A 14,172-nucleotide genomic window follows, 5' to 3' on the forward strand; every position below is an offset into this window, starting at 1 on the left:
TTTTCAAGTGGAAATGTTGATCAATATGAAGATCATATTGCATATGCCTCGGTCCATCTTGTAATTGTGTGTCTGAAAGTCCTCTTGTCTATCATGACAAGCCCATCAATGGTCTCTTTGCTGTATAATCCTGCACTTAAAATACCAATTCTATACCATTACATTGATTTCAACCAAAAAAACCCAGATTCTTTTCAATTTTCTCCATTATTTTGAAAATTCAACCATCATTTTCTTCTTTTATGACTTCCAGACCTTAGAATTTCCTTAGGTACATAGGTGAGGACTGTGTGGTTTATCCACTAGTACTACTTTGAAAACGCAATTTCAAAGTGAAGTGACTCGGTTCAGCGCAACCTTTGAATTGCCCCTACCTTTGTGAGGACTTGGGCATTTACTCACGGAATCACTAAAATAGAGTTGTCTTTTAAAATTTTATTTTATTTTATTTTTCTCCAGGCTAGTTGGAAATATCTACGGTTGGATTTCATTTCATTTCATTTTTTTTGTAAGAGGAAATCAATTTAGAAGTTATAAATAGGAAAACCATGGAATCTTTCTCTATCGTATAACAATGAGGGAAAAGTCTAGATACAACTGTAGCTGTCGTACAACTGCCCACTTCTTCATGCATTTTAGCACGTGTGAGAACTCAACCCTCTAGAATGATCTAAGTTCCATCTGTAAGATTTAATTTATTTACCTTAATTTAGGTGATATTTGTTAAAACTAAAAATTAAATATTAAATGTATAAATTAGTATTAATCATTCTTTATTTTGAACTAGGTATAATTTTTTTTTTTAAATTAGGTAGTTATATTTCATTAAAAAAAGAATTGATATCAAACCTTCACTCAATCATTGGTTTATTAAAGATCAGAGCGAAAAACTCATATTTAATACATTATGATAGGAGAGGGTGACCCATTAAAATAACATGGCAAGTGGAGGTCTTAGATGACCGCGTTCATCAACCTTTTGCTTTATCCTAACATGATTACCATGTCAGCTAATTACATACTTATTAATGAATTCTTTGGAAAGGACAAACTAGAAATATTTATTTCAAATTGAGGCTATATTTGTTCCTTTTACAAAGTGGGGTCGTTTCTCTCACCATGAGGTGCATCACCCAATTGCCCAAATTCCATGTATAGTGGTTTTCACGGTTAAAAAAGGACTCAAAAGCTGTCAATTCGATATATAGTCTAATATAATATTTTTATAAATATTTGGGACTAAATTATGAATTTATGGTCCCACACGGCTTCAACTGCGGATAGGTTTATTAATGCAAACAAAAAGACTAGTACTTTTGATAAATTTTAGTATTTATCAAATTTTTAACTTGTTTATGGTTGTAGTTGGCTGACATTTAGTATTTATAAATTAAAATTTTAGTACTTAAATTTAATGTTTGTAAGTTATATGAATGACTTGAAGCATGTAATATATATAAATACACATGTTCATGCTTGAAATATTGCATTTTTTTGGATTATTAGTTTAATTTAATGGAGATGAATATTTAGTTGAAAAGTTACAATGTATTATTGAAAATATGACTTGATAGTTGATTATGGATGTGTCATTTTTAGTAAAAAAAAAAATTAAATCTGTAACATTTTATATTGATAGTATATTATTCTTGTAACAGGTTCAAATAGTAAGCAAGTCATTATCAAAGAAGTTATTGAAAGTGTGAGTGTACGTTTATTTATTGCATGCTCTTATATAGTATCAATTGTAAGGAAGATAAAATTACCTTGTAAAGGTAATTAAATCTTTATATATTTTAATTTTTTTCTATATATTATGCTTTTGAATCTTGTTTAATTAAACCTATTAGTTATTTGACAAACTTTTCACAAATGTTTTGTATACTTATGTGTTTTATTTTGTTACAAAGTTTTATTGCATAATACTTATGCATATTTTTTCACAAACTTTTTACAACTATTTTGTGTACTAATGCATATTAATTTTTGTTCTTGCCTATATAAGCTACATTGAGCTATTTAAATATATCCGATATTATGTTGAAGAAATATGTACTTAACTTTTTTTGTTCTTAATATTAACAAGTTTTGTAGTTCTCTTGTCTAGGATATATATTCCATTATTTTAATTGAAATGGAAAATCGAGATTGGATGTCAAAAGATGGAAGGTCAGTTGAGTATGATGAAGGAGTTGAAAACTTTATCAATTTTGCATTAGCACATTCAACCAACCATACCTCTATAAAATGCCCATGCTTACGTTGTGGAAATATGTTATGTCAAAATCCTCAAGTCATTAGAGAGCATTTGTTCTTTAATGGAATAGATCTCAGTTATCGAGTATGGTATTGGCATGGAGAAAACGGTCCTAGTGGAGGATTTTCAAATGTCTCATAACAACATTATGACAAATGTGAGTATAATGATGTTGCTGACACAATAATATGGTTAATGCTGCACAAGTTAATTGTATGAATGATTCCCAAGTGTTTGGAAGGTTACTTGAAGATGAAGAAAAACCTTTATATCCTGGATGCATGAAATACACAAAGTTGTTAGCATTGGTAAAACTTTATAACTTAAAATCACGTTATGGTTGGTCTGACAAAGGATTCTCATAATTGCTTCAGTTGCTTGGAGATATGTTGCCATTAAATAATGAGATGTCATTGTCCATGTATGAAGCTAAAAAGACTTTCAATGCACTTGGAATAGAATATAAAAAAAATTCATGCATGTCTAAATGATTGTATTTTGTATAGAAACCAGTATAAGGATGCTATTGCATGCCTAACTTGTGGAAAGTCAAGGTGGAAGATAAACAGTGAAGGGGAGAAGATTAAAAATGGGGTTCCTGCAAAGGTTTTGTGGTATTTCCCACCAATCCCTAGATTCAAAAGGATGCTCCAATCCTCAAAAACCGCTAAACATCTTATGTGGCATGCCAAGGATAAAGAATATGATGGTAAACTACGCCACCCATCAGACTCCTTAGCATGGAAACTAGTTAACCATATGTGGCCTGATTTTGCTTCTGAACCGAGAAAAATTAGACTAACACTCTCAACAGATGGTATAAATCCTCAAAAATCTATGAGCAGTAGACATAGTTGTTGGCCTGTTATACTAATAATATACAACCTTCCTCTTTGGTTGTGTATGAAAAGGAAGTTTATGATGCTATCATTATTGATCTTAGGACCACGACAACCTGGTAAAAATATAGATGTTTACTTGAGTCCATTGGTGGATGACTTTAAAACTTTGTGGGAAAAAGGAGTTGAGACTTATGATGCACACTTGCATGAGGTTTTTACGTTAAAGGCCATCCTTTTATGGAGAATCAATGATTTCCTTGCATATGGAAACTTGGTCGGTTGCACTGTGAAATGATATTATGGATGTCCACTATGTGGAGAAGGAACATATTCCAAAAGATTAAAGCATGGTAGGAAGAACTCGTATATGGGTCACCGATGATTTCTTCCACGTAACCATCTCTATCAGAGAAAAAAAAAAAAAGCATTCAATGGTGAACAAGATTTTAAGATTCCTCCTAAAATTTTAAGTGGGAAATAAATACTTGAAAAAGTTGATCTTATTCCTGTTTCTTGGGGAAAAATGAAGATAAAATCTCTTGAATCTGATGTGAACACAAATTGTTGGAAAAAAAAAGTCCATATTTTTTTTAGTTAGAATATTGGAAATATCTTCATGTCTGTCACAACTTGGATGTTATGCACATTGAAAAGAATGTCTGTGAGAGTATTATTAGTACTTTGTTTAACATCCCAGGGAAAACAAATGATGGATTTAATGCTCGACTTAACCTAGTTGAAATGGGTTTAAGGTCTGAGCTTTTCCCAAGAGTTGACTTGAAACGGACCTGCCTTCCCCCTGCATGTTATTCACTATCCAAAAATGAGAAAAAATTAGTTTGTCAAACATTGTATAATTTGAAGGTCCCTAAGAGGTATTGCTCAAATTTTAGAAATCTTGTCTCCTTAGAGGAATTAAAGTTATTTGGTCTAAAATCCCATGACTACCATGCACTTATGCAACAACTGTTGCCAGTGGCATTACGTTTTGTTTTGCCAAAGCATATGAGATATACTATATCAAGATTGTGTATCTTTTTCAATCAAGTATGTACAAAAGTGGTTGATGTGCCAAAATTGAATGGAGTACACAATGAGTTAGTGGTCACACTGTGCTTACTTGAAAAGTATTTTCCACCTTCATTTTTTGATACTATGTTTCATCTAATAGTGCATTTGATAAGGGAGGTGCGACTATGTGGTCCAATTTACTTTAGGTGGATGTACCCATTTGAGAGGTATATGAAAGTTCTTAAAGGATATGTTTGCAATCATAATTGGCCTGAAGGATGCATTGCTGAGTGCTATTTAGCAGAGAAAGCTGTTGAATTTTGTATTGAATATTTATTAGGGACCCATGCAATTGGAATTCCAAAAAGTAACAATTATGACAAAAAATTTGGTGGACCTATAACTGGTGGTCGTTCTACCAACATTGATCATAAATCGTGGTTACAAGCACATCATTATGTGTTAGAGAATACAACTATTGTACAGCCATACATTGAGTAAGAAAAATATACCTTTATTTTTTTATAATTTCATAACATAATGATGAAATCCTAAGTTTGCATTCCTTGTCTATAACGTTATATGGAACACATGAATTGGTTGAAGTCTCAATACCCTCGACAATCTAAGAGACAAATTTGGTTGCAAGAAGAACATATGCGTTGTTTTACATATTGGCTTAAAGGAAAGGTAATCTCTTAGTTTTTAGAAATTATTTTAATATGTTGAAAACACCACAAGTTTCCAATTATGTTTTGATTACACACAGGTTGAAGAGGCTATCCATAACGGGCAAGATATTCCCAACACGCTTAGGTGGTTAGCACACGACCTTACTCACCAGGTGATCAAATATCCTGGATATATCATTAATGGGTGTCGTTACCATACTAAGGAACGTGATATGACATGCATCACCCAAAATAGTGGTGTTAGCATTTTAGCAGGGACTATGCAAATTTCCAGTTCTAAGGATAATAACCTAGTTTTTGGTGAACTTTGCTTTTATGGGGTCATTAATGAGATATGGGATCTTGATTACAACATGTTTAGAATTCCAATTTCCAAGTGTGATTGGGTTGACAACAAGAATGGTATAAAAGTTGATGAACTCGGGCTCACATTAGTTGACTTCTCCAAAATTGGTCACAAATCGGATTCATTTATTTTAGCATCACAATCCAAGCAAGTCTTCTATGTTGAAGACCAACTTGATCCCAAATGGTCAATAGTTCTCTCAATTCCTCCAAAAGATTTCAACAACATGGAAGGACTAGATGACTTCACCGATAATTGCATGGAACATCACCCCTTTATAAGTTCAATGCCAGAAGTTGAATCATTTGGTGCTATGGATGAATTAGAGGAAATATACATGAGAGAAAACTATGAGGGCATATGGATTGAAAATTAAATAATATATTCTACCTTGACATGAGATATAATAAGCATTTCACTTATTAGTTTCATGAGTTGCACATTAGCTTAGCTTCATATATTGCTCATGATATATATATATATATATATATATATAATATATATATATATATTGATCGTCCTAAATTTCTTTCATGCATCATAAACATATGTTATTCAAAGGTACCACTTCAATCTTCATTTAACTATCTTTTTTGTTGTCCATGGAACTAGATTTATATTATTTTTTATTATCATGTTTTGATTTTATGCTCGCATAACTTAAAACTCTCATTCCTAAATTTATTTTTCATTAAACTATAAATAATAACTGAAACTATATATGCACTAATTTATTTTAGTATTATCCTCACAAATAAATTCTTCATTATTGATAAGAAATAAAAAAAACAAGACAAACTTTGAAAGAAAATTTCAAAAACTATATTTCTGAATGACCAATTTAATTATAGGAAATATATGCAAGGCTATACTAGTCTTGCTTTTAAGTCATTTTACAGGTTTGTTGGTGAAGTACTAGTTTGCACATTTACTTGATATTTTCCACACAAATATGGATCTAGAAGAAGAGGAAATGCCAAAAGTAAAGCATAGAGGTAGTACATTGAAACCAGAGATTGCAAAAAATCGAAGTAAAGAGATAAAGCTCAAGATTGAATACAATAGCTTGGTAGTCACATTGGGGAATATTCAGTTGAACTAAGTAGTTATCTTGGTACAACAACTAGAACCCATGTGCCAATAATTATTGAGAGTTGGAGGAAAGTCCCTAAAGAGACTAAGAAGAAGTTATGGGATTTGATCACGGTAAGTCTATCTATAGCTTTCATATATAATTATTGTATACATTCATTAACATGAGCTAACATGGGTTGCTATTTTGTAGACAAGCTTTAATATGAATCAAAATTCCAAGAAGAATTGTTTCCTATTAATGGGCATCAAGTTTCGAACCTTTAAGTACAAGTTGACAAAGAAATATATATTGCCTTTCAAGGATGACCTAGAAAAGCTGAAAAAGCCACCTTCTATCTACCCATTCATACAAGAGGATCATTGGAGACAGTTTGTTAAAGATAGACTTTCTAAACATTTTAATGTTAAACATTATTTTTAATGCATTTTCAATTTTTACATTTACATAGTTTCACCATGTACTAATTTTGTGTCTATATTTTGTAGGAATATCGCAAGGTTTAGAAATCTAGAAGAGATAAACACATTTACAATCATTATCTTGGAAGAAAAGGATATGCACGTTTTGAGCAGGATATAGTAAGTTATCAATATCGGTAAAAAATTGGAGTATATATTTTGTTTATAGGAAAATGATTCCAATTTTTAAATGTCATTTATTAACTTGATCATATTGAACTAATGAGTTTTCTTGTTAAAATTTTTATAGCTATAAGCAGAATGGGGTATTGGTAGGGTTGATAGAAATGTTTTATGGAAGAAAACACGTGAGAAGAAATGAAAGTTTAATAAGATTACAGAGCCAATGATTAACATGATAGTAAGTTAGCATATTTATGCCTTTTTAGAGCCTATGGTGTTAGTATGTCTACGTGACTATGGTTTGTGATGATATTGTTAGGTGTTAATAGGCAAGAGGCTTAATGCTATCATTTTTATGAGTAGTTATGTTATACATCAATTTGTCTATTATCCTTTATATTAAAACAATTCATTTTCTAGCTACCTTGAATTGGTTGTCTTTGATTGATATGTAAATCATCTTCATCAAATTATTACTAATATATGTTTTGTTGTAGGATGAATTACTAGAAAAGCTGAGACTTGACTACCCCCACCTAGTCCAAATGACATATTATGTCAAGCATTGGGTAAGCCTGATCATCCAGGACGTGTGGTAGGTCAAGACCGTTTGGTTAGGCCCAGCTCATACTTTCATCAACCATTTGATGACATGAAAAAAAATCAAAGAAGAAATATGGGAAATGGTATGAAAGGAGATGGAAGATGCTGCAACAAGACAAGTTATGTCTCTCCCCATACCCCATTCTGATATAGGTAGTAATAAGACAACAACTTGTTTTACAACCAATTGTAGCAGAAAAACCAATGTTTAAAATGATAGAAGAGCCCCAACCACCAGAACCACCACTGAAGCACAAGGTATGCATTTACTTACTAATAATACAATATTAATATAAGTGATATAAAGCCTATGTAAATGATATTATTTTTTGTATTGAAGGTAATTAGCAGTTGAAAGAAAAGGAAATGTTGTTGCAATTGGTACACTAATAGAAGAAAAATGATCACATAGGTTGGTTGTAATAAATGTTGCACACAAGCCAGATGCTAGACTCCCATTTCCAAATCCATATGAGATTATCAATGTTGGGGATGCTATTAGCTTTGAGCTTGACTGGCCAACAAGCCTTGTCATACTTGAAACTGAATATCCTCAGGTATGTCATTTTATGCCTATAGTAAATTTGATTATAACTTGGTATTTTATTGTTTAGGAGTATATATATATCTAACATTCCTTCCTTTTGCATAGGTGTTGGATAAAGGAAAGAAGAAGATAGTGAAGGCACCAATTATTCGAAAATCTAAGCCTCAAAATCAATCAGTCATTAAAAATTTTTAGAAATTTGTGGATGATTGTCTTGGTAATGACAAGATATACCCAATACAGCTCCTCATTTCACTATTTGGTGTCGAATTTCAAACATATATATCTCGAGAGGATTGTGAGTACATTATTTCATCTTTAGAGGTGTCATCAAACTACATCTCCTTCTATTTATGGTGTGCACCTTTTATTTTCATTTGTTATTATTTTTTTAATATGAGTTGCCCATGTTGAACGAGATTGGATATGACTAATGATAATTTTCTTTTGATGTTTTGATACAATAATAGGTACATGCACGATCAACTACATATTGCCAAAAAGGAATCACAATTTATATTTGTTAATCCTTTTACAATATCACGAGCATACTTTAGTACTCCTCAAATAGAGAAAAGAGCACAATTGTTGTCAAAATGCTTAATGGAGTGCCAAGATGCTAAATATGTTTTCATACCCTACAACCCCGAGTAAGTGACGAATATTATACTTTAATTTGAGGTTTTATGATTGATTTATATTTCTAATTAGATGCTACTTTTGTTTTTAATGTTTTAGCTTTCATTGGGTCTTGGTAGTGATTGAGCCAAGGAAAATGATAGTCCACTATCTTGACCCTATGCATCACAAACCATGTGAGGACTTAAAGGATATCGTAAACATGTAAGTTCTTCCTATTATTTTTCATAGTATTATTATTATTATTTTTTTTAAATACATTCATCTCAAACACATTTTTTTTATTATGTTAAAACATAAAACATTTACCTATTTTAAAAATGCACCCATTGAACTTATTTACATAGGGCTCTTCGAATATCTGCAAAGAAAACATCTAAGAGGGAGCCATCTTGGCAACTAGTGCAGGTGACATCCAAAAATTTTTCTTTACACATTAGCTTATGCATTTGCACCATTTATATATATGAGTACTAATGTTATTTTATAATTGATCAATTAGTGTCCAAGACAAGAAGGAGGGTTCGAATGTGGCTACTTTGTTATGAGATTCATAAAAGAGATAATTTTTTATCCTACAATTATTGCTTTAAAGGTATTACAAATTTAATGAATTGTAAATAGTTTTAGGCTTCCAAATGTTATGCATTTTAATGTTATTTTCTTATTTGATGTCAGTTTGGCGATAAAAAAACATATTCTCAAGTAGAATTCGATGAAATTAGAGGAGAATGGGCTACTTTTGTGCTACAACTAATCATGAATCATGTTGATGCATCATGATCACCATGCATGGTGAGTCCCTTAGCTACTACATGAATTTTTTCATAGGTATTGTATAGTATTGCTTATTCTTTGAATAATGTTTCTATTTGAAAAAAAAAAGAAAAAAAAAAGTTCTTAGATTTGTTTATTTATGATAACATCGATCCATGTTTATTTTCTTCAATAAAAATCTATAAAACTCATTAAACTATGAAATGCAGGTATACACTTTTGGGATGGTGGAATGGAGAATAAAAAGAAAGAAGAGGGCAACAAAATTTTAGGTTTTTAAATGCAACTCTTATGTCGTATGTTGTAGGACATAAATGTTACTTTAATTGGTATTGAGAAATTTAGATTTTTAGATGGGACTTTTATGTCATTTTATAGTTAGCCGATTTTATGCTTATGAAATGGAGGTATACATGAATTTTGGGATCTTTAACATTTCTAAATCATGTTTTGGTATGTATTCATTCTTCTTTTTTTAGTTTTGATGGGTTTGATATGTTAGATGTACTATCTTTTTGTGAACATTTGATATACAAATATTATTAGATGATCAATGTATTATGAGTTATTCTAGAAACATTATAGAAAAATGAGTTAAAATATAATATGATTGTTATATTTATGGACAAAACATAAACAGGTTAATCTTACTTATTAATTCATAAGCATTATAAAAATCTATAACTAAAAGCAATTATATCTTCCACAATAATTTACAATGATGTGACACCATTACTCAAAGCTGATGCATTTAATGTGACATCATAACTCAAAGATGATGCATTTAATGCGACACCCTATCATCACTAGAAATATGTGGTGTCACTTCCAAATAGGTCACCATTTATCAACTTTGGTATCACTTCCAAATATGTCACAAATTGGTACCCTTTATGGTGTCAGTGGAGAAGATGATGCTATGTTGTAGTGACACCCCATGTTTATGGTGACTCGTTATAAATGTCACAATATAGCTTTTTCCTTGTAGTGATTGTTACTCGATTTTGGAATTGTAAATTTGGTAATAGGGATCTAATATTTTGCATATATGTATATGTATATATATGTATAAACACACGAGTTTTAGCATCTACTACTACTACTTGAATACTGCATAATAATCTCATAAATAATAAATCTAATGCTTCTTACCTAATTGAGTATATTATTAAGAGTCACTTGTCTAAATGCATTTCATATGGTAATTCAATTTAAACTCTCCATATCAAAATTTCATCTCAATCTTAATGTTTTGAAAAGAAAAAAGAGCAAATGACCATGCCTTGTTATATGTGATATGCATTAAAAGGTTCACAGTTTTCGTGGAATAGAAAGTCATCATAATTTAGCAAAAATTCACCAAATAATACTTTGAGGCCCAAAACGAATTGATGGCCATTTTACTTATCCTAGTAACCTTAAAGATATTAGAAATTCCAAAACTAAGCCAAATAAGTAATAACTCAAAATTGCTCAAAGAAGGTTTGGCCCAATCACTATTAGTTTACTTGTAGCTATATATTGTGATGCTCGGTATATTAAAGTATCATGCCTCTAAGCATAAGAATCTTGAATTTATAGTATCTACAAGTGTACCCCATATAGACATTTGATCCACATTTGGAAATGATATGGGGTAAAAATTTTCTCAAATATATGATAGATCAACTGGTTAAACAATTTCTTCAGGTAAAATCAATAAAGAAAGAAATTGGTCAAGACTAGGAATTTAAACATGGTGGAGTAGGGTCATTCCCTTTCACGCTTGTAATTTTTTTTCCCCCATCTTTGCCATTCCGGAATCCCCCACTAAGGGTACAAGTTCTTTGTCCAGTTCCTATCCCCATCCCTACCACTATCATCACATATCCATTTTGGGAAAAACCATTGATAAAAATAATTGCATGTACTTGTTGGATCACACCTTATTCTTGGTATGAATTTCCTTTTAATACAAATTTCATTTTTAAATGCTATTTCACTTTGACTTTATCATTTGAAATTTATTATAAAGAAAAAAAAAAGCATGAATTTTTAACCTCTAAGAATGGAAGCATCATTCTTATATTCAAGACCAAATCAAATCATAAAAAAATAAAAAATAAATAAAAAATGATGTGTCCGGCCAGTGCATGCATGCCTTAAAGTGACTGCCCTAACTCCAATATTTTTCTACTAGACAGTACTTAAATAGAAAATCGAATTGAACTTTACGTAGCTAAAGACACCAATAGAATCAGTAAAAATTAAAGCAGGATAGAAAATCGAAGATCCTTACTTTTATCTAATTACATGCATGCTTTCGATCGTACAGCAACTGATGATTTTGCTCTGAGAAGAGGTAATAAAGTTGACGTTTACTCCCAATTTTCCTTTTATTGCATCGTAACCACATAACGCATTTATTCATACCCAACCTTTTCTGCCAAACACTCCATCTCTATGAGCTTTTTTTCCTTTTTCTTTCTGGATTTCTTCACGTGGGTCGATGAGTGTGTGGCTTGGAAACCATGCCACTTTCCCTCTACTCTCCACTTCATTATCTTGCATGTTACCTTCAATAAATGGATGCATGATGCATGCATGCCCATGATCAACATAATTATGTCATGCATGCATTACGATAATGATGGTGAAGACGTACCATAATGTTGGATGCCATGAGTATTGGTTTGTAACCCTGACTTAATTGGTGAGAGTGACCCGTTCGAGTAAAAGGCCAGATTATATTTGTTGTCTTTTGCATATGGGCTATGCCAAGATTGGGACGCTCATTAATGTGACCTGACCATCCATTAAATGTAAAAAAAAAGGACTCCCTTCTCCGGAAGAAGGAAAATGAAGGGTTCCCACAAATATTTCTTAAATTATTTTGATAGATAAATTTTTATTTGTGAACTTAAAATATAGAAAATAGTTTTTGGGCTTATTCTTGGTATATGAATGATGTACTTACAATATAAAGATTCCTCATATTTTTTAATTATTTTTCGAAACACTCCAAAAAAAAAAAAAACCTTTAAATAAATTTTCGATAAGAACCAAAGTTCTTATTCATCTTTACCTATAGGTGTTAGCTTTAAATTAAATCTCATAAATCATTGTGTATTTTGTATGTTTTCTGTTTTTGTTCTCTTATTTTTTGTAGGGTATTCTTATTATTCTTTATCTTTTTTTTAACCTATTTAAAAATTTTAATTTACAGGTACATTATTATAAAATATTTTTTACTTGCTTTAACTTTTAAGTTCTGATTTTTAAACAATATTAATTAATTTTGATTATAATATGTTTATACTATAAAATATAAATAAAAATTTTAATTTTCCACTTATTTATGATTTTATTTAATCTTTTAATTATAAAACATTTTTAATTTTTATAATTTAGTATATAAAATATTAGGAAGTTGATTATTTAACTTTTTTAGCTATATGATTATAGACCCCAAAATTTGTCTTCACTCATTTAGACGGATGTCCTTGTGTGCTTCCTATAAGTCACCTAACTTCTGGATTGAATTTAGGTTTTGCAACCAATGTCTTACTTTCCTTTTATGAGTCACTTAGGGTTTTATTTTTATTTTTTAATTAAAAAAAAAACTACGAACTCTAACTTTTCCTCATACATAGAATAAAAGATTTTTTATAATATAATTTTTAAATATATTAAGTAAATAAATTAATATGACTTAAAATGAGTTATAAATAGGTTGAGTCATAATAGAATATTTTAATACGATTAAATAAAATTTGATATTAAATGAATTGAGAAATCAAACTCAAACACAACCTATTTATTTAACAGGTTAAACTAGATAAGGCTACAAGACCATAATTATACCCAACTCAAAACTTACTTCATTTTTTAATCATGTTATTATAAATTAATTAATGTTAAAATTCACATAATTAGAAGCTATAAGAAAAATATTTTATTATAAATTTATATTAAAAATAACTACAAGCAATACAATTATTATTATTATTCATAACTATGAAAAATTTTTTTTTTTTTACTAGCTAGAGAATATTTCAAAGTTATTAATCCATACTTTCTTATTGTTAAAAGTTATATAGAAGAATATCGTTAACTAACAATTTTGTATAACTTATAAAATTCATTTAACTAAAAGTTATGAGAAAAATATTTTATAACATGAATCATAACATGAAGCTATGTAACTATTATTTTTACATTTTGTTGTAACAAAACCATATAAAAATATTTTATATCCTAAAAATATGAAAATAAACATATAAATAATATTTACATATTATCAAAATATTAATATTTTTTTAACTCTTATAATTAAGTAGAAGTAATATAGTCATTGGTGCACAAATATTTTGACATAGAAATGAAATTTGGGTTGCATGAAGACATCTTGATGTTTGTTATTTTTACTTAATTATAAATATAATTTAAAATTAAATAATGTTTAATAGTGTTAAGAATTAGATTGTTTGTTTTTTAAATATTTTATTCCTATTAAGTATTAAAAAAAAAAAACTAATATATTATTTTTTCAATTTAGGAAAAACCAAATATTCGGACTTTTTTTATTTGATAAAAAATTTATAATAAGTTATGAAAAAAGTGAAAAAATAAATAACTGAAAATCTAAAAACAAATTATTTTTAACAAAAAGCTAAATAAAATAAACATCCTCGTCTTTATACTTGTCCCTTTCTTACAAACTTCCTTCTTAATTTATTTTCTTTTTCTTTTTCTTTTTGGTGACGGTGGTATAGGTTTAATGGGCTAGACTTCTTAGATAG

The 14,172-nt window shown here is 29.8% G+C and overlaps 1 long non-coding RNA gene across 1 annotated transcript; it reads left to right on the forward strand.

Moving 5' to 3' along the window:
- The first annotated feature begins 8,462 nt into the window (after nucleotides 1-8,462).
- On the forward strand, nucleotides 8,463-9,163 carry LOC117926348. Its single transcript, XR_004653115.1, has 3 exons — nucleotides 8,463-8,625; nucleotides 8,714-8,818; nucleotides 9,117-9,163. It is a non-coding gene; the product is annotated as an uncharacterized LOC117926348 (long non-coding RNA).
- Nucleotides 9,164-14,172: the final 5,009 nt, after the last annotated feature.

Source organism: Vitis riparia, chromosome 12 (assembly GCF_004353265.1).
Source record: "Vitis riparia cultivar Riparia Gloire de Montpellier isolate 1030 chromosome 12, EGFV_Vit.rip_1.0, whole genome shotgun sequence".
NCBI lineage: Eukaryota > Viridiplantae > Streptophyta > Magnoliopsida > Vitales > Vitaceae > Vitis > Vitis riparia.